This window comes from Phyllostomus discolor, chromosome 7, assembly GCF_004126475.2.
Source record: "Phyllostomus discolor isolate MPI-MPIP mPhyDis1 chromosome 7, mPhyDis1.pri.v3, whole genome shotgun sequence".
Lineage (NCBI taxonomy): Eukaryota > Metazoa > Chordata > Mammalia > Chiroptera > Phyllostomidae > Phyllostomus > Phyllostomus discolor.
The window spans coordinates 120981847-121007610 of NC_040909.2; the positions used below are offsets into that span (position 1 = coordinate 120981847).

The 25764-nt window shown below is 40.4% G+C and overlaps 1 protein-coding gene and 1 pseudogene across 1 annotated transcript in view; one reads left to right on the forward strand and one right to left on the reverse strand.

The window, feature by feature from the left end:
- CSMD3 (CUB and Sushi multiple domains 3) overlaps positions 1–25764 on the reverse strand; it is an 893237-nt gene that overhangs the window by 484557 nt on the left and 382916 nt on the right.
- LOC114514790 lies at positions 12118–14667 on the forward strand (annotated as a pseudogene).

Here is a 25764-nt window from a genome sequence, read left to right on the forward strand (position 1 = left end):
ACTATTTTTAAACCTGTGCTGTTCTTACATTCAGTTTAGTCCCCTCTATGAAAGAAAGAAAGAAATGAACAAACAAACAAGCAAACAAACAAAAAAACAGAGAGCAGCTATTTATCATTCCTCCTCTCTCCATCCTGGAAAGGTGCCTCTATGAATAACGTGCAGAGAGAGGAGCTTTGTATCCCGTGGACAGAGAGGGAAGACTGGGCCCTTAAACCACTCCTTTAAACACTGTAACAATGTTAAAAAAGAGCAGAAATGTGTTACAAAAGCAAGGCCCTGTGAAATGATGAAACCAAATTAGGGAGACATCCAGTACAGACTACATTATACTGTTAGGCAAAGTTTGACAACTTAAAAAAAAAGAAGAAGCTAAAATTTAGATAGGGTGTCCCTGACACAAAACTTGGGTTAGTTTTGAGAACAGATCATTTGAAAAGTTTTTATCTACTAAGTTAGGTTCTAAGGGATCATAATATCTCCAAGTATGACAATGCTTTCCAGGATGAGAGCCTCATCAGGGAGAGATTTGTCTGTGCGGGCATTACTTTCAGCCAGATTTATAGACAGTTGTGTCCATTGGTATAACTTGTCATTATATAAGTGGTAAGTAATGCAGGCCCTGGAGTGGGGAAGACTGGGGTTTGAAATTCAGTCCTGCCGCTTTTTAGCTGTGTGGACATGCACTCCAAGATCTCTGGGACTCAATTTTAACTACAGTTAATTACACAGTATTATTAACTACAGTCACAGTGCTTCACATTAGATCCCCAGAACTTAGTCATCTTATTAAAAAGAATTTGAAAAGGGCAAAAGAGAATGATTAGTATGGAGAAGCACATTAGCAATATTGGTCATAGAAGCCTAAATAAATGAATAAAAGAAATCAGTTATGCTTCTGGGAAAATTATTCCAGAAGAAGCAAACCCCAAGGGCAAAATCCTCGGGAGAAAATGAGCTGATTTGTTCTATAACTTGCTAAAAAGTTTGTCCAGACTATTGTGATTAAGGTGGACTTGGCCGTACCTGGCAATTGACTGCAGTTGGTAGTGAGGGAATTTAGTCAAAAATAAGTCCTAGATTTTGGTCCAGAATGGTTTTGCCATTAACTGGAAAAAAAAATAAGAGAAATTTTGAGGGAAAATAAGGTATTTGATTTTAAACAATTTAAGCTGGAGATGATGTTGAGACACCCTAAGGACAACAAGAAGCTCCAGATACTGGGACTTAGAGGAGGGGTCAAGGTTATGTAACAGGGTGCAACCAAGAGGGGAGCCTCAAATAGGGATTTGTAATAGGGTCCAGGAGAGCCTGGAGATAATTGGCTCCACACCACAGAGCCACACCTGCCCAGAATCTGGCAGCTGTAGCCAATTGTGAGAGGAGCTGGAAATGGGGCTGCAGAGAAAGATTGGCGCTGGGAAGATTGGCGCTGGGGGATGTGGTAGCCATTTGGGGGGGAGAACCGTGCACAGCCCTGCAAGAGAGAAGCACACAGCTTTAGCAGAGTGAAGACTCTCGCGGCCCTGAGGGAGAGAACCACGTGGCTCTGGCAGAGTGGGGACTCCCGTGGCCCGGGGAGAGAGGACCACGTGCCTTTGCCAGAGTAGGGACCCCCACAGCTTTAGGAGATACGGTACTCTGGACTGGGCAAAGGGGGAAGGAAGGAAGGACTGTGTCTGTTTGTGGGTGTTTTAAGGGACTTTAGGATTTTTGGTGAAGACATTAGGCCCCTACTTTAAGTTTGTATAGCATTACATAAATGTTTTTTTTCCTTTTCACAAATCTCTGGCATTGAGAGACGTCTTTCCTCTGGCGGAGGACATAACGGACCTGGGGTCTTCTTTCAGTAATAGTATATCGTCCCAGGCCCCCCTTGTTTGTTCTGTAACAGTTATATAGGTTTTTGAAGATAGGTTTAGAAATATGAGACAAATTCCTGAAAGAGCAAAAGTTGCAGAATAGTTGCTTAAAGATCAATAGTAGAAAAAAAGAATTTTTTCCAATCGTCATCTTTTGCTAGTGCTTTTCTCTCAGTAGAGGGTCTGTCTGCTGTCGAGTTACCTATACTGCTTTTAAACATGGCCATGGATTTTTTTGACCCCACCCATCTTGAACAGAGGTCGACCTCCTACGGAATATAACATGGTGGAGTTGACGCTGATGGATTTTGAGGCAAAATCATAAAAGGCACCAGAGCTTCTGCTTTTCATTCTCCCTCAGTGTTTGTCCTTGAAATGCAGTCACTTTTCTACACTAAGAAATTTGGCTGGAGGAGTCAGGCATCTACATAGAAAGTCCACAAGAAGTTGTTCTGGCCAGAGCTCTAATACGTTTCAGCATCAGTCAGCATCAAACTCCAGACATGTGAATTAGAGGAATGTTGTGGTCCTAGCCTTTGAACTGCCCAGCAGATTCCAAATAATCCAAAGAGGAGCTGTTACTGCTAGGCCCTGCCTTATGTGCAGATACCTGAGCAAGATAAATATTACTGGTATTTAAACTACCAAGCGTTGGAATGATCTGTTACCTAACCAGACATAACTAGAAAATGGTAAAAGCCAGATATTCAGAAGTCATTTATGATTTGGATTTTTCCACCCAGTCCCACTTTATTTATTTATTTATTTTTAAATATATTTTATTGATTATGCTGTTTAAGTATCCCATCTCCCCCCCTTTGATCCCTTCTGCCCAGGACACCCCGTCCCACCTGCATCTCCCCCCACCACTTTAGTTCATGTCCATGGGTCGTACATACAAGTTCTTTGGCTCCTACATTTCCTATATTATTCTTACCCTCTCCCTGTCTATTTTCTACCTACCATGTATGATACTTATTCTCTTTACCTTTTCCCCCTCTTCCCTCCTCCCACACCCCTGTAGACAACCCTACATGTGACCAGTCCCACTTTATTTAATCCTGCAAATCCTGTGGTGTTTTCCTCCTACATAATCTCTAAAATTAATTTACTTTTCTCCATTTCCATCACCATTACAACAATCCAATTTATAATATCTTGCTGGGACAACCTTCGATCCCACTCTCTATACAACAGCCAGCCAGCATGCTATATTTTCAAACCTCAAGTCCGATTATATATACCCCCAGCTGCTAAAAGTAACGAAAACAACAACAGCAACTTTCTATTGCCCTAAGAATGAAACCAACTTCCTTAGCATTGGCTATAAATCCATGTGCAGTCTGGCCCTACTTGCCTCTACAGGCTTATTTCAAAGCACTCTTTCCTCTCTGGTTGCTACTGCCTTCTGATTTCTTCCCTTTCCTTCCCTTCAGCCACGGCCTTTGTATATACTACACCCTCTGTCCCAAAATCTTTCTCTCCTTTTTTTAACTTCTACTCATCTTTCAGAGGTCAATTTAACCATTATCTGGTCATAAAGCTTCCCATTTCTAGGCAATCACCCAATTTAATGTTTTTATTGAGCCAAATGCTCCTTAGGCAGTCATTATTCTGATAAAGTTGTATTTACGTGTAGATGTAGGCATGTGTTTAATTGCCTTCTTTCCCTACTAGACAGTAAGCTCAGTGAGGGGAGAGACCATGTCCACTGTGGTTAACATTTTATTCCCAAAACCTAGTCTGATGCCTGACATATGGAATGCACTCAATCAATAATCTACAAGTATTCACAGAATAAATTAAGAAGGACTATAAAGACGTCTTTGTCAGCAGCATAGGAGGAAATCATCAGGCTAAGAGCTTAGTAATTGAAGAAGAAAGTGATAAATTAGAGGTCTCTCTATAGAGCTTGGTTCTGGCCCTACCAATTGCATTCTCTGACTTACCTATCTTGACTCCCATCAGATAAGTAACTCAGAAACTTGGCCATTTTGGTATATAATCTCCTAGATTAATTTGAATATGTATATTAATGAAATGATGTGTTAATCTCCCAGGAAAAGAGTCACTTTAATGGAGAATTCCTGAATATACAATTACTGTGTGTGTGTGCGTGTGTGTGTGTGTGTGTGAAGCAAGGGCAAGAAGAGATACAAGATGAATGAAACAGGCATAAAAAGAGTAAGAGGCAAAGAGAACACACTCTAACTACAATATAAAAGGAATGATAAGTACATGTGGCAGGCAATTTTTATTTCTATTTTCTAATCTCAGGTTAAAAAGAAAGTTAACATGGCAGATGTTGAGTGGCCCCCTTTTCAGCGATTTATTAATAAAAAAACAAGAAGTAGGAGTTCAAGGTTAGATGTTGCTTACTGTCCTTATATTTACCAAACAAATCATTATTCATATACGAATATATTTTTAAGGTTTTATCTATTTATTTTAGAGGGAGGGGAAGGGAGGGAAAGAGATAAACATCAATGTGTTGATGTCTCTCACACGTCCCCTACCAGGGACCTGATCTGGTTTGCAACCCAGCCATGTGCCCTGCCTGAGAATCAAACCAGCAACCCTTTGGTTTGCAGACCAGAGCTCAGTCTACTGAGCCACACCAGCCAGGGCCATGTACAAACCTTTTTATAAATATAAATTATTTTCCTTTGTGACCGTGCACAAGTTAACATTACAATAAAAAATAGGCAACCTTCCAATTTTAAATAATGTCATACATTGACAATGTCTAATAAAAACCTACAAGAGAAAGGTATCAAGGATAGTGACATCCTTTTTAAAGCTTAAAGACAGTGATGTTGGTGGATTGATTTCAAAGAAAATGTTCTTATACTTGAAGAATTCAATTTTCCTGCCAATAAAACAATTATGCTTAGCTTGCTGATGACACTATATTTCTGTTGCTTTTGCATTAGTAAAATGTATCACATATCATGCATTACTGTTTTCACTTGTCATTATGAATCTTAAACCCAATTTTTATATCACCTGTGAATAAAAGACTTTTTTTAGATAATAGTGTTCTAGTAATTATTTTGCTTTAAAGCAAGAGGAAGTGCTATATTTTGGCTTCCTCTATTTCCGATTCTGCATAATCTGAATAATAATGTGTAAATGTAATAGAATAATAATAAACTGTATAAATGTATTAGTAATGCCTATTTTAATATGGTGTACACATTGGACATTTTGTTGCAGCATTAAAATAAAACTGAGTATGATTTAAAACAAGTAACACATACATGCATGTATGTATGGAAACACATACATAAGCCCATGTTTGTGCCTGTACACCTACATGAATGTATTAAGTTGTCAATCACTTGCAAAATTACAGGAAAAAATGCTATTTTATTGTTAAACCAAATTATGTTTTTTAAAAATCTTTCATCACACATGAGATACTATGATTACTATAGGAAGATAGATGGCATTTTTTCCTCTGTCATAAAACATTAAATCCATGGTTGGTCGATAGTATGGTAGGAAATTTAAAAAGACATAAAACTTGAAACTGCTTTTAATGGTTTTGTATTATATTGTGCAAGGTTTACCTTCAGATAAACATAAAGTACTCTTAAAAATGAGCAATAATATATTCATAAATAGAGTCAATGAGCTTAATTTCCATTTCATATACACAGAGAATATAATTTGACACACATACAACATGCAATGTTCTTTAAAATATCATTGAACTGCCAAAGTTTTGAATCCGTAATTCTAATGCTTTATATAGTTCAAGTTTATTCGTACTTCAGCAGTCTCACCTACCTTCTTATAACCTGAACTCTAATTTTACACTTGTTCTGGTCTATGCAGAAGGTAAAATTTTTGCCTCTTCTTTTACTAGTAGTAGAGCAGAAAAATGTGCCTCTCAGCTCTGCTCTTGTAGAAACCTAATTAACCAGCATTAAACAGTGAATGTATCATATTGCTCCATGTCACTTTAAAAACTTAAATTTCCACATTGATATTTAAAAACATTATACTGTTTATAAGCAATTTAGTCTCTAAAATTCTAAAGAATTCACTAATGATTCCATAGTGTATTTTTTTTTATCCATACCCACAAACCCAACACTTTGCCTAAGTATCTATTTGATATACAGGGTGGACAAAGTAGGTTTACAATTGTGAGTGTGTGAAAAATAAATGCAATTTATTCTTGCATTAATATTTATTTATTAATACATTATTTATTATTATTATTAACCTATTTTGCCCACCCCTATATATCTATATAAGTAGATTTTCTAATCAGCCTCAGCTTAAAAGATTTATTGCCTAATATTCATTTCATTGGTTAGAAATAATTGCATCCAATATAGAATGCTATAATTTTTACTGAAGAAAATTATATTGAGTTCATATTTCATACTTATGTGTTTCTCTCTATTTTCTTTCCTTTGCTACCAATGGCCATATTTATCTAATCACTGTATTATTGACACTTCCTCTGTGCCCATGGGTGGGGCAGCAAATAACCCCCTGCAGGGCCATCACGGAATTCCCGGCCAGGGAAGTCACAGCAGGCTGCTGCTGAGAATTTGGTGCTGACGAGATCAAGAAGTTTAGTTCTGGGCAGCTGGGAGACAATTCTCCAAGGGTCTCTGTGTGTTTTCACTTCTTGCCTATAGAACCATTGTTCTGAACTATATTTTCAAAAATTTATGGAGCAAACACCTGTAGAAGAGAGAGACGGTATCTCCTTCTAGAACAAATTCCATGTTTGCTTACCATTTGGGGAGATAAGAGTGCATCCCCCAATGGAGATGAAAGGTCAGCGTTCCCTAGACTCAGTGTTCCTCTCAGATAAGACACAGCGAGGGCAGCTGGTGTCTCACGCTCTTCACCTGGCCACGTGGAAACTGGGGCTCAAGGGAGTGGTGCAAAGCTGATACTCTGGCTACTCCCATCATCGTGAGTAATTAACTAAGACCAAAGCATCTTTTGACTTCTGCCTGTAGCCATGAAACTGTGAAAGTCTGAGTTCCTAACTTGAAAATATGGTAGAATCTCACAAAACACTGCATATGCTATTCTCTTCCAGGTAGAGAAATCTCTGAAAAAACGTGGCAGTCAGTCTCAGGTTGCACACCATTCTAACAACTGGTATTAAGATTTCTGCCAGCAAGAGGGGCCAGAAATGTCTGCCCACCTTCAGAGAAGTTACAGACATGTTTACCTACACTGACAGGTAAACAGGTGAATCTATAACCACGATGCAAAGAAATAACTGTTCAATGTTTGGCTCACCTCAGAGGTGAGGGCAGGGGAATAATGCTTGAGAAGAAGGAATGACAACAGCAGGACCACCTTACAACACAGACTCCTCGGATGCATACAATGCCGACCACAGGTCCACTTGGAGACACCATGAAAAGGCGTCAGAATTTTGGGCAGTGCATTCCGGCTGCTGCAGGGGAGCTTCAGCCCTCGTGGGGTTATTCCATTGAAACAAACTTCCATAGGAAACCATAAATGAAGCACTGACTACTATTTCTGCTTTTCCTGCCCCAGATGGAGTTTACAATGCTGCCAAAGTTGACCTACTGGAGCAGGGGAAACTCGAAGATATCTAAGAAAAATTCCTGAATGCAGCCACTGCAATGCTCAAAACAAAAGTGAGCACGCTTTTCTTGCTGGGGTGAAGCTGTTTTCTGCATTTGTGTCCTGATTTCTCCCTCCATCCACCAGCCTGACCTCAGATACTTTAAAGACAAGGATTAGGGGTGGAACTAAAGCCTCTCTCACCCCCTGAGTCTGGCCATTGGCCACAATCAGTTCTCTAAATATGCTGAAGAATTTAGGAACAGGAGGGATTTAGACTTATATAACTACTAGATATTGGCACGTGAGCCACTATTCTAGTCAGTGCTGTGGACTATTCAATTCCAAAATCAAATAGATGTGTTTCAAGTAGAGGTCACGATGGAGAACTGAAGATATTGTGCCCTGGCAGGCAGGGCCTTTAGGGCAAAATCAATGTACGGTTGCTGAGTACTCTGAAATACATAATGAGTATTGATGTGCTGCTATCTTCTACTACAAATGCTCGTAAATGTCTAAGGGGATTCTCCCAACTGCGAAGACCATCTTGTAGAGAAGTATCACAGCCTTTCCCCCCTGTAACCCTAATGACTCCTTTGAGAGAGATATCAGTGTCCATGACTATTCGGAGGCTATTTGGAGTTTCTGGCAAAAGGAGACCATTGTGAATGGCAAGTCTACTTCCAAAAAACAGCTCTTCTTTTACTACCAGGTTCTTGTCAGATAAAACTCATTTGGGGTGGGTCAACACGGACCCATTGATTAACAAAGTGGGGAGGGCCTATAAGCTTTGCCCGTCAAACGAGAGTGGCATCTTGAAGGAAGTACCTAACCTGGCTCCAAGGCATCTCAGCTTTACAGGGAAAAGCAACATCTTCTTTTGGAGGGAAACTACCCCCTACTCCACTGTCTCAAGCAAAACCTCTAATCTAATACACCATCAATTCAGAATTTTCTCTAAACAGATGGGCCTGTCTCAATGATGGTATCCTCTGGTCTTCTGTGGCTGTTCAAACTCTGCATTAGCCACAAAAAAATCTGAAATGGACATTGGTCTGTCAACTCAACGGGCAGTACTCAAAACCAATTTCACAGTTCCAGTTAATACTGTCCCTTAATAAACCTTATGGATTTACTTTCTCTTGGGCTGCTCTTTGCCTAGCCGTTTAGTCTGTCACTTTGAAAACTATAGATTATAAAATGAAAGATACACTCTTTGAGGCTGTGAACTGTGAAAAAATGCAAATGATGAAACCTAGTCATTCATGCAGATTCCTGTGTTAAGGCCCTTTTCTCTGTGAGACCTATTGAAGGCAAGTCTGACCTACCCAGACCACCACCACCGCTGCCCAGACCTATCACCCTATTGGACAGGCTGGATGCAAAGTAAATATAAATGTAAATATAAATATAAATAAATATAAACTGGATGCAAAGTAAAGGACACTATGTTTCTGGTGCAGAGGACACCATTACCTCTCAGATTGTGATTTCTTCCTAAGGCTCTCCCATTTGTCTTTTGGCAAAAAAGCCACATTGCAGGAGTCATATCCCTACCTAGTCCTGGGAGACTGGCTGCATCATACCTCTGACCTGTCAGTCATCAGGGGCGCGCTGGCGCTGCTGACACTCTTTCAGGTTACGGTGTTGCTGGTCTGGTCTGATCCACCTGATCCAGACATACCACTGACTGAGACCTTGAATCAAAACTTGTCACTGTTTTTTCTTCCAGGGCCACTCTCAGTCTAAAAGTTGTTAAACTATTGTCACAAAAACCATTAGAATCTGTGATTATAATGAAAGTATTTGATAGATCTTCCACGTCTTCTACCACCCACAAGCATCTGCAATGGTTGAGTGTGGAAATGACTTCCTCAAAAATAAACTTAAAAAATTCCTTACCCTACCTCCTCCCCTTCTCCCAGGCCATCTTCAGAAGGGGATCATTGGTCTTCTCAGCTACTTCCTGAGTAATGATAACAGAGCTGTAGCATATGCAAATCTATTTTACTAATCTGAGATTCCAGCTTGACCGTTCCTGGGCATGGTATGTTTTTCTTTCCCTGACAGAAACTACATCTCTGCTTGGCATGTACACTGCTGCCTGGTTTTGCAGCCTAGAGTAAAAAACTCACTTAAGATACTGAGACTTAGCTCTGCTTCTGTTGGACTGACATAACCTAGAGCATAAGGATAACAGTTACTCAGTTAATTATACACCGATCACTGACCCCTCTACAGAGGCCCACATGGACCAAATTGGGGGATGTATTGGGTCTCTGTAAGTTTTGTAAAAATGCCCTTATTATACTTATAGCTGACATATTTGAATTAAATGTCCAAACCAGACTATATGATGATTGGACAAAAGGTGGAGTTATCATTCCTGACAGGATATAACATTTCTGTGGTGGTGAAGGAGCAGTAATGTAAGGGGGAGAGATGGGTATAAACGAGGAAGGCATGCTATTGACATTTGTTTTTCAGAATCACCCCTGAAGCCTATTTTAAAGAACAAATATGCTTCAGTATAGCATTCCTAAGTTGTTGTGACTATCATAAAGTTAACTTAGCGACAGATCTGCCATCTCCTGCCACATGTCTTTGACAATGATTTGACCATAATTGTCCTTAGCTTACTAAGAAGTCTATGAAAACAGCAGAGCATGACCCCAAATTCTACACCTGCCAGCTAAAGCAACTGCTCATACCTCCAGATATTCTCCACACCTTCATCCTTAGAGTTTTCTCTCTATTGCTCCACTCTGTGGGTGAACAAATGCCATGTCCTGGTGGCACAGACAGATAAGACAGAGAGCCCCTCCAGAAATAAGAACCAAACTCAGTTATTTGAACTTAACTGAGAAACCTATGGTTTACCAACCATCTTTTAGTTCTTCCTTGGGAGATGGGGACAGTAATCTTAAATAAAGCTTTCTTTCCAGAGGCAGGGTGTATTCATCAGGGACTGTTATCGTGTAGAAGGTATATATTAGCCATCCTCCTCTACCAGAATATGGTGACATCTACTTTAAAGATTTTCAATAAAAGACATTCAAGAGTTCAAGGAAAATACCACCCATAGGCCACGTAGCCATAAGACATTGTGTAGATCTTGCCATTTGAGACTACCTTGGTTATGTGGGGAAGTTCCTGGAAGGAACAGCTGATTCATTATTCATGAGTCCCCTGTGGGCACTTCTCCTATGATAATGATGATTACTGAATTAGAAAAGGTTGTATGAAATCAGTCCCTGACTTCTGCTGAATTGATCAATAATACCACACTGATTCTGGAAGGTATTCAGGTCAACCTCAATTTACTTTCCAGGGTTATTAGATATGGTAGAATTGTCCAAGACTTGTACCTTGTGGACCACAGTAGTTGTTAATGTATCCCAATACTTGGATTAATGCCTTGGGACAATGCAAAGATCAACAGAGAAATGAAAAGAAAGCCACCTGGTTTTCTAAAGTACACACTGATGGTTGATGTGATTTGTTTTGCTCGTTCTGTCTGGGTCACTGGAGGTAAGCCACGTTCTGCCGTTTGGAGTCCCTTGGATAATAATCTTAATGAAATGCTGCATGATGAAAATTTGAATGGATTTGTTTCCAGCCTCTGGCATTCAGATTAATCAGAGTGTCGTACTAATGGAAATTCTCATGGGAGAGAGTGTACCACAAGCCAAATGTTATACAAATGATGGGTGGATATTGCCAGGAAGAAATTCTCCATGGGTCCATCTTAGTAGACATGTTTCAACCAAAGGCACTAACTGCCTTTGCTCTGGAATAATCTGTTAAAGTTGTTTGTACGTTGAAAAAACATTTGCCCATTAGACAACCATGGAAGATGGAGGCAGGGTCTCTTTCCAGAGCAAACAAGTAAATTTATAGTCTTGGGAGAAAGACTGTATCCCTCCAGTGCAAAGGAATAGACATTCAAGGAATATGCATGCAATATGGCTCCTTCTAGAAGGTTTGGATTTCCTAAGCTCCTGGCTCCTTTCCTACAGTACAATCTATTACATGAGCAGCTGTTTTCCAGTCCTGGAATTTATGTGGCCCTGTGGAAACTGGGCCTCAGGGTAGCAGCAACAGTTAGGACTTTGTGATATTCTGGCCATCCTTGTTGTGAGGAGCAAACTGTCCTTTATCTCTGACCTAGGGGTGTGTTGACTTCTGTTAGCAACTGAAAAAGTGTGGCAAGCTAACTTGCTAACTGCAAGTATGTAAAATCTCACAGCCCCCATAGTTCTTGACACATTCCTCTGAACATCCTATGAGGCATATGCTGAATCCACAAGGCTGAAAAGGAATGACCAGAGTGCCTATTTTCCAAAAAATCAAAAGCTTTTCCAAAAAAAAACAAACCACATATCTCCCCATCCTTTAATGAAGTCAGCTTCTGTAATAGTTGAGAGCTCTCAATTTCAGTAAAAACAAACAAAAAAACCTTTAATAATTGAAAAAGGAGACAACTGTCCTTTACATTTATTACCTATATTTCCTAGCTACTATGTTACTAGGTCAACTATTACTTAAGGTTTGAGGCTACGGGACAGGTAGGGCATTTACATCAAAGCAACACAAACAGGTTAGGATTAAATATTAGATTTTTGCTTCCCTTTCCTGTGGGAAATGCCAGGTTGAGAGTAGTATGCCTTCTTGTCTCCACGTCATGGAGTGTGCTCGTCCACTGATACCAGTACACTATGAAAAGGGGAATCATCCGGCAAAAATGTCACTTTGCCTGTTGTGCTCAAGGCTTCCATTTGACCAGATATTGTGAACCTTGTTCACACCAACTGGCACAAACACAGCAGACAGCCCTATGCTGCCAGTGAATTGGCAGGACATGAAACCAGGGCTGAATCCTGAGGTGCTGGCAGAGCTGTGGCTCAAATTCCCAGAGTTCAAGGTGGTGGGACTCATTGTCCAGGCCAGGGTGCTTTTGGAAATATGTGTCATGAGGGACAAACATGTGCACCAACCAAAACCTGGCACGGTTGGCAGCACAGAGCGAACACAACACAGGAGTGATCGCCATCTGCTCTGCCCTGGCTGCCTCGGCCTTACCAGCACGGGCCTGTCTACAGGTCATCATACTGAGGATGTTCCAGAAGTCATACTGACTTCCTTTGGCGGCTGAAGGTAATGTTGAAGGCTGCAAGAAAACCTTGGAGGCTGTTTTGCTTCTTCAGAAGCTTGAGGCCTGGAATGATACCGCAAAGGGCTATGCCTCTCCGAGAACGAGAGCTGGCAAGGGCAAAATGAGCAGCCGTCCTTGTATCCAGTGCGGGGGCCTTTGGATCATCTGCAATGAGGACGGCGGTCTCCTCAAAGCCTTCAGAAACCTGCCTGGAACTACTCTGCCTAAGCAAACTGAACACTTTGAAACTTGCTCCCGGTGGGCATGTGGGCCGTGTCTGCATGGGGACTGAAAGTGCTTCCGCACATTAGACGATCTGTATGGCACTTGGCATAAACCTCTACAGTATCTACAACCTGCTCAGGACATTTGCCCATTTTTTAATTGGGGGGATTTTTTGTGTCGAGTTTGTAAGTATAAATTTTGGATATTAACCTTTTGCCAGATATATGGGCGAATATGTTCTCCCATTCTGTGGGTTGTCTTTTTATTTTGTTGATGATTGTCTTCGCTGTGCAAAAACTTTTTAGTTAGATGTAGTCCCATTTGTTTATTTTTTTTTTCTTTTGTTTCCCCTGCCTGGGGAGATATATCCAATCAAAAATGTCTATGTGTAATGTCCGAGATTTTGCTGCCTGTGTTTTCTTCTAGGGTTTTTATGATTTCGGGTCTGACCTGGTCTGACATTTAAGTCTTTGGTCCATTTGGAATTTATTCTTGTGTGCAGTATAAGCAGGTGGTCCAGTTTCAATTTTATCTGTATATATCTATCCAATTTTCACAACACCATTTATGGAATAAACCATCTTTAGCCCATTGTATGTGATTGCTTCCTCTGTCGAATATTAATTGATTATAAAGATGTGGGTTGATTTTAGAGATATACAAATTACAACCACAATGAGATACCACCTCACACCTTTCAGAATGGCTGTCATCAGTAAATCAACAAACAACAAGTGCTGGTGTGGATGCGGAGAAAGGGGAATCCTTTTGCATTGTTGGTGTGAATGCACACTAGTGTAGCCACTATGGAAGACAGTATGGATATTCCTTAAAGATTTAAAATGGATCTGCCTTTTGACTCAACACCCCCACTTCTGGGAATATATCCAAAGGAACCCAAAACACTGATTTGAAAGAACATAAGCATCCCTATATGTCCATTGCAGCATTATTTACAATTGCCAAGTCATGAAAGCAGCCCAAGTATCCATCATTGGATGAGTGGATAAAACAACTATGGGACATTTACACAATGGAATTCTACTCAGCTATAAGAAAGAATAAATTTTACTCTCTGAAACAGTATAGACAGACCTGGAGAGCATTATGATAAATGAAATAAGCCAGTCAGAGAAAGATACATGCTATATGATTTCATTCGCATGTGAAATCTATTGAGCTAAATGAACTAACAAGCAAAATAGAAACAGACTCGTAGATGGAGAGCAGATCACAGCTAGTTGGAGGGGTGAAGTTATGGGGTGGAGAGATTGAGCACAAAGGAAAAAGGACTCATGGATATGTACCACAGTGTGGTGATTGCTGGGGAGAGGGGGACAGAGGTATAAGGGGGCTAAATGGTAATGGAAAAATACAATAAAGATTAAATGTTAAAAAAAGAGTATCTACAAGTGTTTCATGCACAAGATGCTCAATACAGACCTTAGCAGAATCTTGAAAAGCCCAGAGATCCAAAGAACCCTTAACCACCATGCAAGAAGATTCATCGTAGAGACCTGAGGAAGAACCCCCTGAAAAACCTGAGAATCATGTTGAAGCTAAATCCATATGCAAAGACCACACACCATTAAGGCCATTCTTCACCAGGCCAGACCCACGAGCTCCAGGCGGATGAGGCAGCAGCAGTGCTAGAGGCCAAACCAGATGAGAAGGGGGCTGCAGGCAGGAAGCCTGGGGTAGGGAGGAAGGGGAGGAGGCACTGGCGTTGAGATGCAGAAGCAGCCTTGGGTGGGGAAAACGGCTGTAGCTACTAAGAAACCGGCAGCGGAGAAGAAGCCCACAGAAAAGAAACCCACACAGAAGGAAAGAAACCTTATATTTGCAGCAGAATAAACTTATATTCGTTTATTCCATGAAGGTCAAATCACTTTGGAAAACGAATTTTGAACAGAAACATGATCAAAGGGGTGAAAATAATAAAAACAAAAAATAAATATTAGAGCCTCCCCTTTGTATCCGACCCAAGGATTTCTCACTGGCTTATCTCTTCCAAAGGCTTCAGTCTCTTTCCATATTGCTTTGTATTCTACCAACTTTTTAGATCCGTCCTCTTCTCAGCCCCACATCCCAATTCTCCTTTGCTGAACAGTCCCTTTGTTTTCCTTTACTCTCCCAGACTATGGCCATAGGACCTGAATACCCATGAATAAAATTGTCTGTTTCTTTCAAAATTAGTCAGTGTATAAACTAAGAGTGACCTCAAGCTCCCTGGTGCACAAAAGTATAAAGTATAATTGTGTATGCCAATGCTTATCACAATTTTTGACTAGGAAGAAAATAATAGATGAGCATGTGAATATGTATCTTCCAAACCAGTTAGTAATATTCCAGAATTTGGAGATAAATTGAGTTTTAGAAGAAATCACTTTTCCTAGGGACAACTCAGGGGAGATGAATTAAACAAGATACAGGTTCATTCAGAAAAAAAAATATTTGGAAAAAAAAATCCAGAAATGCTGCTGAGTCAGGGCGTAGGTGGGAGATAAAATAGCAGTTCCTAACGGAGGCAGAACGTCTTATACAGGCCGGAACTGAGAGTCACTCTTATTTGCAAGAAACTTCCTAAGAGCCAAAACTTTACATGAATCTTTGCAAAGCAAAATTGTTACTCCTCATGTCCTTGGTTTGTATATTTTGCATTTTTTGGTGTTCTGGGCTCTTTAATTCAGCATGGTGCAGTGAAAACCACGTGGACTTTGAAATCGTGCGCATCTAAATCCAACTCCTGGTCCCAGCACCTAAGAGCTGCATTCCCTTGAACAATTTACCCGACCTTTTCCTCTTCTCAACTATAAAAGAAAAAGTTATTGGAGTAATTATAGGTTTTATATATATATTATAAATTTTACATATATATAGAAGGTAGTCAGCATGATTTATATATACACACATATATATAAGGTAGTCAGCATGATTATATATATACAAAAGGTAGTCAGCATGATTTCTGTTACAGAGGAGTAATTAAAGAAAATATTGGTGTGGAGGAGATGGCTCTTGAACCTAGGTATTCGGACTCTCCGGCTGGGATTCTATTCACTAAGGGAACTTAATGGGATGCAGCATAAGCTGTGGTCATATCTACCTTTCTGAGCAGGGTTTATGAGTGGGACTAAAAAGAAATAAAGCTGAAAAGAAGTTCAGGGTAAGTTTTTAGAGGCTCCAAAATGTCAAGTTAACAGATTTTGATTTGAATAGTAAGCCAATGAATCGTTTGCAGAACAGAATGACATACGGAAAGAGGTTTGCTCCCTCTTTCCATACAGGGTTGGCTCCCTCTGGCTTAGAACTGGGGGCAGGTCTGTAAAAGTTTGAGGCTCTCCCAGGCCTGTCTGTATCTGTTGGCTACTCTGCTTCTCCCTTAGGCTGCCTGATCTTACTCTGAAACCCTTCAAAGAAAAACTGCATAGTGGACCCAGACTGGCTGTGACCCACAGGGTGTGAGCTCAGTGGGATGGAGTGATCAGGGTTGGGAGAACAGTGCTATTAGGTCCCCTGCTTGGGGGCAGTGCCATCAGTCATTCAATGAAGGGATAGTGGCTCCTATTCCAGAGATATGCTAACCAGTCTCTGCCAGAGTCTCCAACTCTAGCTTCCCCAGGAAGAGTATGCCACAGGTTTAGGTTGGGTGCAGCCAGCCCACTCCTCTGCAGAAGAACACATCAAAAGAGTATCTGTTGGGGGTAGGTCAGCAGAGTCCACAGGAGGGGTGCAAGCACTTTGCCTTCACCCTGCTCCACAGCCAGCCATGCACACAACCCAGTGCCCATTGGAGACAAGAGCCTCTGAAGGAGATTTGGTCTAAAGGTCCCAGTAACATGTGCTTTCCCCCACGGAGCTGAGCTCAGCAGGGCAGGCCACTGGCTTTTGGTAGGGGAGATCCAGACAGTCTCCCACTGGGGTTGGTGCCAGTAAGCTTGTAAGAAGTGGGTGGGCACTTCTTCCTGTTCTTTGGCAAGAGCTTCTGAGGGAGGCACACTCTGAAGGTCTCAGCTTCAAGAAGCTCTCAGGTGCCCCCACACGACTGAACTCAGCCGAGCTGAGAACCTGGGTTTCTGGAGAGGCAGGGCAAGTGAGTCTCCACGGGCGGGGGGAGTGTGGGCTGAGCTCACATGTTATACAGAAGTTGCCCCCCCACCCCACCCTGTGATGGAGTCACGCAACCCAGAACCTGCCACTCTGCTTCCTAGACAAAAGCCTCCCAGGGAGATGTTCTCCATAGGTTCCAGTTCTGGGCAACACTTGGGTCCCCCTGCAGGGATGAACTCAGCAAGGGGAGGTTTTGGGGAGTGGAAGGGTGGGGTAAGTGATTCAACAGATTGTGGAAGGTGGGGGACACGGGCTCACGTGAGCTCATGGTGAGGAAGAATGGTCCACTTTCTAAACATACACAGCTCAGTCACTACCTGAGTCCCCAACAAGAGCTTCTCCAGAAAAAGAATGCCCCAAAGGTCGCTGGTGGGTACAGCCAGCACACCCCTCTGCAGGACTGTGGTAAGCAGGGTGTTGTCACCAGTACTTGGAGGACCAGGTGGTACACTCTCCAGGTGCTGTAATGATAGGAGTACTCAACCCTGGGGACACTCGAAGATGGCATCTGGGTCTGTAGCCAGCATCCTTCTACCCCAGGTGGACATAACTCCCACTGATCTTCACCACCAGATGGGTATTTGAAGGCTCCTCTTTCCCACCTCTGTGCTCTGGGTTGGGGATCTCTGTGTGCAGTTGAGCCCCCACACTCATGGAGGAGGGGAGTTTTGCCATTGAGGCATCCCTCCAGGTTCTCAGCTGCTGCATGTGTGTGTGGTTATCAGCCCTTTCTGCATCTCTGCCCTTCTCACCAGCCTGTGTATGTCTTCTATAAATCCTTGGTTATACTACTTCAGTTCTGCTAGCCTTCAGTTGGTTATTTGGGTCGATTGATCTATAATTTAGCTGTAAATCTGGTTTGGTACTGGGAGGAGGTGAGTTTAGCTTCTACCTACTCTGAAAACATTTTGGAGTGTCCAGAAATATTTTTTAATAAAATGATTTAAACAATAAGCCAGTAAGGCAAATACTGCACACATAAATTGGATTCTCAATACACACAAAAAAAGAGGTGCAAAAGTAATGCATCTGTTGACATGTGGGCACTTTTGACAAACTTTAAATTCATTTTTCAAAAAGTCATAGTTATTTAGTTTTCTTCTCACAATTATTTCTGTGCTGCAAACCGACATTTGTCTTCTCTCCTTTCCTTGGAATAAATAAGGCAAAGGTGACTGGGAGGGACAGTGGGAATGCAAATGAGCCGTAGCTCCTTCCGTGGTGGCCCCGTTTCATTTCTTCCCTAGAAACACTTAATTCAAAGTAAATCAGTGCCATTTTCATCTGGTAGTACATGATAAATATGAAAATGAGGCCACCTTTGACATTTAACATGCAAATTTATATTGCTCTCAGTATCTGCATGTGTCCGGTAAGAAGAGGCAGTGGCTAGCTGCCACTTCCACTCTGAGACCTGAATGCATCCAACTCCCTCCCCTTTGCCACTCTGTAGAACAGGGATATGATAAATGTAACAACGTATTCCAACCAGCCTGGTCGTGAGTACATTACTCCTTGGGAATGAGGGAGAGGCTTCTTAAGAAAACAGAATATAATTTCAAGTTGTTTTTTGAATCCTTGATGCAGTTAATTTTATCAACTTATCCCAGAGGGAATGCATTAATTGAGTTATCCTCCACAGACTTCGATGTAATTGGTGTGGGTTGGGACCCAGGCATAGGTTGTTATTTTAAAAGCTCTCCAATTGCTTGTAATGTGCAGCTGGGGATGAAGACCACTGGGCTAAATGAACTCCGTCAGGATACGCTTGTGTTTCTCAGACTCTCACTGACTGGTGACTTCCCCTCACTCCCCACCCCCATTAACATTGTCTTCAAGTGCATCCTGCTTCATCACAGACATGCTGGGTTTCTTTCTCTCCTTATAAAGTTCACCTACTTTACAGACGAGCAAGGGGGAGAGGGGATGTGCACTATTGGCGAATCACACCTTCTGTCCCCCACCTGTAAAGTCATCTGTACCTTCATTGGTTGCCTCCTCGTAGTCTCCCACCTCAAACCAGAGGGTGTGTTAGCTCCTATGCGAGGGCAATGCCATCCTCTCTATTCTGAATCCCAAACCCTTCACGACCAGGACTGCATTTCCAGTCTTCACCCAGTTCTCACTTGTGTCTCATTCTCTCACAAGCACTGGGGCTTTGTCCTTGCTTTTAAACCTCTCATATCTTAAAAACAGTCTTTCCCCAATTGCATACCCCTTTTTATCTATTAATCTACCTCTTGCCTTTACTTCATAGTTAAGCTTCTGTTTTTCACTTTAAGCCTCAATCTTCTCATGCAGTTACTCCTCAACTATATCCATGTGTCTTTCATATCAGCAGTTGCAAAGAAAATGATTTTACCAAGGCCACTAGTGACCTCTTGGTTGTTGAAGTCAATGCATTCTTATTTTCTCGAGTGATTTGCAGCATTTAACAATATTGACCAAATCTCATTTATAAAACCTCTCAGTCGTGTTATAGCAGCATTTTCTCATATTATCCATCTCTGTTCCCAGCTACTCATTTTTTGTCTCCTTCACAGACTCGACTTCCTCTTCCATCCATTACATATTAGTGTCCTTGTACTTCTAACCCCTTCTCTATATTTCTTTTACCACTGATTTAAGCTAAAATCATCCATAAAATATCCAGCTATGTGCTATGAAAAAGAGACATTTACTCTAGAAGATACAAGATGCAAGAAATAATTGTACATAGGACAGGACACCTCATTCCCCTTCAAAGTAGGTACCTTGGGACCTCACACAGTTCTCCCAGGATCTCTTCCATTGTTCAAATCACTCTGCAGAAATCCTTTGCTGTAATTGCCATCAGCTTCCCTGTCATATTTTCCTGAATCTCATGGACAATGTGAAATCTCTTCCATCTCAAAGGTCATTTTAGTTTTGGGAAAAGCCAGAAGTCTCAGGGAGTCAGATCTGGGCTTTACAGGGGCTGAGTCACCTGGGTGATTTGATGTTTCACCAAAAAACTGTTCATGAGACATGATGCATGAGTGGGAGCATTGTCATGATGAAGCTGCCAATCACTAGTTGTCTGAAACTGCAGCTGTTTTCATCATATTGCATCTCTCAACTGATGAAGAACATCAAGGTAGTACTCCTAATTAATTGTTGGCCCTGGAAAGGTGTACTCATGATGGACAATACTTTCCCAATCAAAAAACACAGTTAACACAGTCTTGATCTTTCTGCCACTTTGCTGCACTTTCTTCCAGTGTGGAGAACCAGGCAACTCCCATTGGGACAACTGGGCCTTCATTTCAAGATCACAGCCATAGCCCCATGATTCAGCTCCAGGTGTGACCTTCTTGAGGAAATCTGCTTCATTGGTAGCAGTTTGAATCAAGTCATTAGCAACTGCAGCATGATGTTCCTTCTGCTCTGGTAGCAGAAGCCAGAACGAATTCTGCCAGGATACATTTCATGCCAAGACCCTGCAGCAGAATCTCAGACACAGTAGTTTTTGGAACCCCCAGATCAGCTTCTAGTTCTCTCACTGTCAGTGGCCAGTCTTTGTTGATTGCCAGGGAAAAATATTTTTTTCTTATATATATGCTTAATTCTGAGATAAAGTGACTAAGTAACGTTTTCATGGTCAATTTATTGTCCAAAGTTTAAAACTATCGTTTTTGTCTTATGTCTTTTATTTGTTTAGAATCGTGCTTATGATTTGAATATTGTCTGTGCAACCATGCCTCTGTTGCTTTAGGGATGTTCTGTGATTGTTTTATTTTGAACGGTATGTAGAATCAATGAGGCTATAAATTCCTCAAGGACATGATTTGTTCAGTTCTATTCTGTGTTACTTACATCGTGTCTAGCATAGTGGGAAACAAAACATTAACTCATTCATTTATGTATTCGTGAGCATGTCTGGTATGTGCTGAGCATTGCTAGTTGTTGCTTTGTACCTACATCCACAAAAATTGCTGTAAGACTAGCTAAGCAGTAGAATGCAGCTTATGCCTTAATGGAAGAATAGGTCTGTCAAATGTGATAAATTCTGTATGTCCGTATCAAGGGTAAAACCCTATGCCTTTTGTTCCCTATTTGGTGTCCATGTCTTTCCCAGGTTTGTATAGATCCATTTCACCCTGTATCTTCCATTTGGCATCATACAATTCTATATTTTGCATGCATAGACAAAATGTTAGATAGTCTAGGAGATCACGTGATAATTTTATCTATAAACTCTCCCCTCCAGAAGTAGCTGTGTTGCTATTTAAAAAAAGAAAGAAAAAGTTTGTACTATGGAGACGCTAAGGAAAGAAGTGGAATCCTCACTCCACCTCTTTACTTCTCTCATCTTTTTATGTGATCCGAATTAGTGGAAAGGCTGTTCATTCCACACAGATCTTCCAGGTGGTTTGTACTAAATAGCACATCTTGTCAGCCCACACAGAAAATAAGGCTTTCTACATCACAGGGGAATTTTGAGGAATCTCACGAATTTACTACTAACATGATGGAGTTATTTTAAGAATTCTTTGAAATTACATTTCAAATGGGTAATTTCTCCTGCTAATTTTAAATCCCCTGTTCTGATTTCATTAATTTTTTATTTATCATCTTTTCATAAAGATGAAAGAGTTCCCCCCAGTTTGCTCAGTTCAGTGAAAACACCCATTGTTCATTTGGTTGTTATTGTTTTTTCCTCAGTTATCTGTGCTTTGGCCATGACACATTCCACTTTACCCCTATTCAATTTCTGTCCTTCATGCTTTTAAAATTATATATGCTAAAAGTTAAAGAGCTTTTTCCTGTTTATTCCCTCCCAACTCTCAAGAATTGTTGATTAATTATATGAGTTAAAATATATGCCATTGCGAACTCTCAAACTATAATTCTAAGCATATAGCAGAATTAAGAATCATGTTATGAGCAACTTTATTTTTCTAAAGATACATTGTTTAAAATCAAGATATTTTAGGGGTGCATTTAAGAGTAGGAAATGTATGGATCCAGCTGATTATTTACCTTAATATGAAATTATATTTTTAATAGTGAATGAGGTATAAAAGATCCACATAATCTAATTTACTCTTAAGCACTTTGCTGATTGATAACCATAGTTTTTGCACTAAATAAAAGCAACACTTGCTTATTTTTAAACTGCTACTCAAAACATAGTGTATAGAGAACTACAATATCCTGTTGGCAATAGTTTATCAGAGACATACTAGGCCTACAAAGGTAAAGAAGAATGTTGCTATAAATTAAAGAGTTGTGCCCCTCTCCCCAAAGAATTGATAGGTTTAATCCTAATGCCCAATGTGATGGCATTAAGAGGTGAGGTCTTTGGGAAGTGATAGGCGATGAGGGTACAGCTTTTAATAATAGTGTTAGAGCTTTATAAAATAGATCCAAGAGAGATCTTGTGCCCTTTCCACCATGTAAGGTTATGGGGAGAAGTTTAGGGTTTGGATGAGTTTGGGTCATAATTCAAAGGTTGTAAAAGGCAGCTGGCCCTGACCAGACATCATCTTGGACTTCCCAGCCTCCAGCATGTGAAAAAATAAAAATGGTGGTTGTTTATAAGCCACTCAGTTATGGTATTTCTATTATAGCTACCAGAGCAGACTAAAATAAATATTGAACTAAAAATAACCTCAACATGATCCTAAATCAAGAAAAATCAATAATTTCACTTAACTATATTTAGAATTTACAATGGAAAGAAATTCATAGTAATCAATGGGCACAGGCTCTCATCAATGTACAAGAAACCAATCTGAAGTTAAATAAAGGTTAAGAAAGATGAGCAAGGCCATACTTTCAGGCAGTGGGTGACCTAGATATAGAAAATTCTCACAGATATCTGTGGAGATCCCCCCATCCCATATGAAAGGGAGTCATTTATTTGCTATCTATTTGTGTATTTTTCTAATAATTTTTGAAGTAGCCAAGATGTGTGGAGAGTAGTTCTGAATAACTGTTGGAAGGATACCATTGAAATACAAAATTTCTAATTGTTCACATAGTTTTAAATGTTAAATGATATACATAAATGCACCACTATTGTCTTCATCAAATAGCACATAGATACCATCTTATCATTAAAATATGTTAATCATTAGAGCTTAGTAAAATGCATTTTCTTATCAATATCATATACTAAATTTATAACTATTGTTTCAGAAAAAAAGACCATCAAGAAACACAAATGTATGATAAATATCCATATCTAGACCTATTCTTCACCAGATGTTACTCTATTAATTGCTAATATCACCCTTATTATGCATCATCTCATCTGTAACATTATTTCATGAAACTAAATAGGCATCAATAACAAGTACATAAAAACACCTACTATATGTGTTTCTGGTTGATAAATTCCAGCAGGCTCTGGTTTGCTCTTGCGCAAAATTTTCTGATTGGTTTTACACAATAGGAAACCATCTACCAGGGCAAATTTCCCTAGTTATACCCAGTGTTTTACTATTTTCTTAAACTGTTTTTAAATAATTAATAAAATCTCCCCAAACTATTGTTTAAAATGTTCATTGAGCAATTCTCATGTGAACAAAAATATGGGCATCATACTCACTGGGCTAAACTTGGTGAAGAAGAAAAAAATTTCAGTAGGAACTTATCCGTGAATTAATGTAGAAAACCACCAACTTTCTAAATAAATACTAGGTAATAAGAGTCAAAGCTCTTAGGTTTAGCTAGCAATTACCTGCCATATAAACTATATATGTATTTTTTACTTTGTATATGAAGAAAAAAATGTGAATGCATTGTGATCATTCAATTTAATCAAAGGCAATAGATGGCTACACCACATAGATAACAACCCTCTTCATGGAAACAATTGAACCAGATCCACAGAAAATTCAAGCATTTTAGAAGTGTTGATTATTGTGTTTTTTGTGAGGTGGTTTTGGTTGAAGGAACAGGTCTCCTGCTCATGAATGATTAGGAAGCAGTGCCAAAAAGAATAGAATTTAATGTTAAATTGCGTGATGAAGACTGTGAATGTGAAGTAATGCTAAAGAAGGTGGAGGAGGTAAAGAAGGATTAAAATTGTCAGAAAAGAATTTTGGAGAAGGTGAAAATTGAGTAAGACATTGAAAGGTAGGCAAAATATGGTTAATAGGTGTCCTTTCATTCAGGAAAAGTCAGAGGTATAGATCTAAAAAATAGGATAGTGGTATTCTCAGCATTGAGATGTTTGAGTAGATTTTGCTATAAAGGAAGAACTGGACACAGATAAGTCATGAATGATGTTTGAATTCAGGTGAGTTAACAATTAGCAGCAGTAGCAGCACAACCACCTATCCATTAAGTGTTTGTGTTTCAGCCCATATACTAAGTGCTTTTACATGGATTATCTTATTCCATCCACATAAACTCTTAGCAGCTTATGAAGTAGGTATCGGTTTATTCACTTATTAATATACTGATTAAATTTTGGATTGGATACATATTAACAAACAGTAGTAGATACTCAGATTCACTATTAAATTGAATATACAGTTCTTTTTTTATTATTTTGTATTATTTACAAGGCACAAACAGTAAACTAGTATTACAACACACTTTTTTAAAAGAGGTACAATCCTCTGCAAAATTCAGATGACAAAGATAACTGATGATTGAAAGAATAAAGAAATTAAAATAGGACTACCATGGTCTTTCAGCCGAATGGCAAAGTGGATAAACACTGAGCTTCTTGTCTCCCATGACCACATCAAAATTACAATTAAATTATAGAAAAACTATCCTTGTGAATTACCTCACAAGGTTAGCAGAACTCCTATAACTAAAGATATAAAGAAGAAGCCACTTGGAGACTGGTAGGAGAGGCAGAGACTAGAAATGGGCTGGTCCATGTCCATGTGTGGTGGTTAAGAATATGGAGAGATATCTTGGCTGTGAAGGTCCCCACTGAAAAGCAAGGGGTCCCAGCCCCAGCCTGGGCTCCCCATCCCAAATTATCAGTGATGGGAACAGAAGTTCCCACAATAGCTGCTGTGAAAACCAGCAGGTAAGGCAATGGGCTGCTGTAGATCCAGACATCTTCTTAGCAACCCAAGCACAGACTCACTCACAAACACTCTCTCTAAGCTCCACTGAAGGAACAACAGAGCAAAAAAGCCAAGGACATATGAAGAGGAACTGAACTATCTGGCTTCAGGGTGAGGGTTTCAGGGACAGCTTGCTCTGGGACTACAGTGGAAGTAGGCACCATTGTGCCTTTGTTGAGCCCTCTCTCATACAGCCTACAGGCTCAGACAGAAGTGCCATTGTTCACTCATTGAGTCCTACCCCTAGCCCAGCCTGCAGGTGAAGGTAATTGCAAAGTCTGGGTATCCATCAACCTGGCTAACAACTTTCACCATGACCTGGTGATTCTCTGAGACTCCACTCCATCTGATTTACACACCACACCTGAACCATTTTCATAGGTGAATCCCAACAAGTGGCCAGCCTGGTCTAATACTGTGGACTTTCTTCAGATCTTTCAGAGGTCCATAAATCCCATGACAGCTGGTATGGACATGCCATTTACCTCTTGTTAAGTGGCTTCAAGCCCAGCACTGGCGATAACCAGCCTTGGTTCAGAAAACAAAAACAAACAAACAAACAAACAAACAAAAAAACCCACACCTCTCCCAGGTACCTCTAAGCCCAACAGAGGTAGCTAGTAACTGTAGAACACTTGGGGGTTCCCACCAGGTGGTCCTGGGCCAGGCACAGGCAGTGGCTGACCTTGGTCTGCACCAGAGCCCCTCCCAAGAGGCCTCAGGACAAACAAACCTGGTGGATGGCTATAGACCGCACCAGATTGCCCCCAATTATTATCACAAA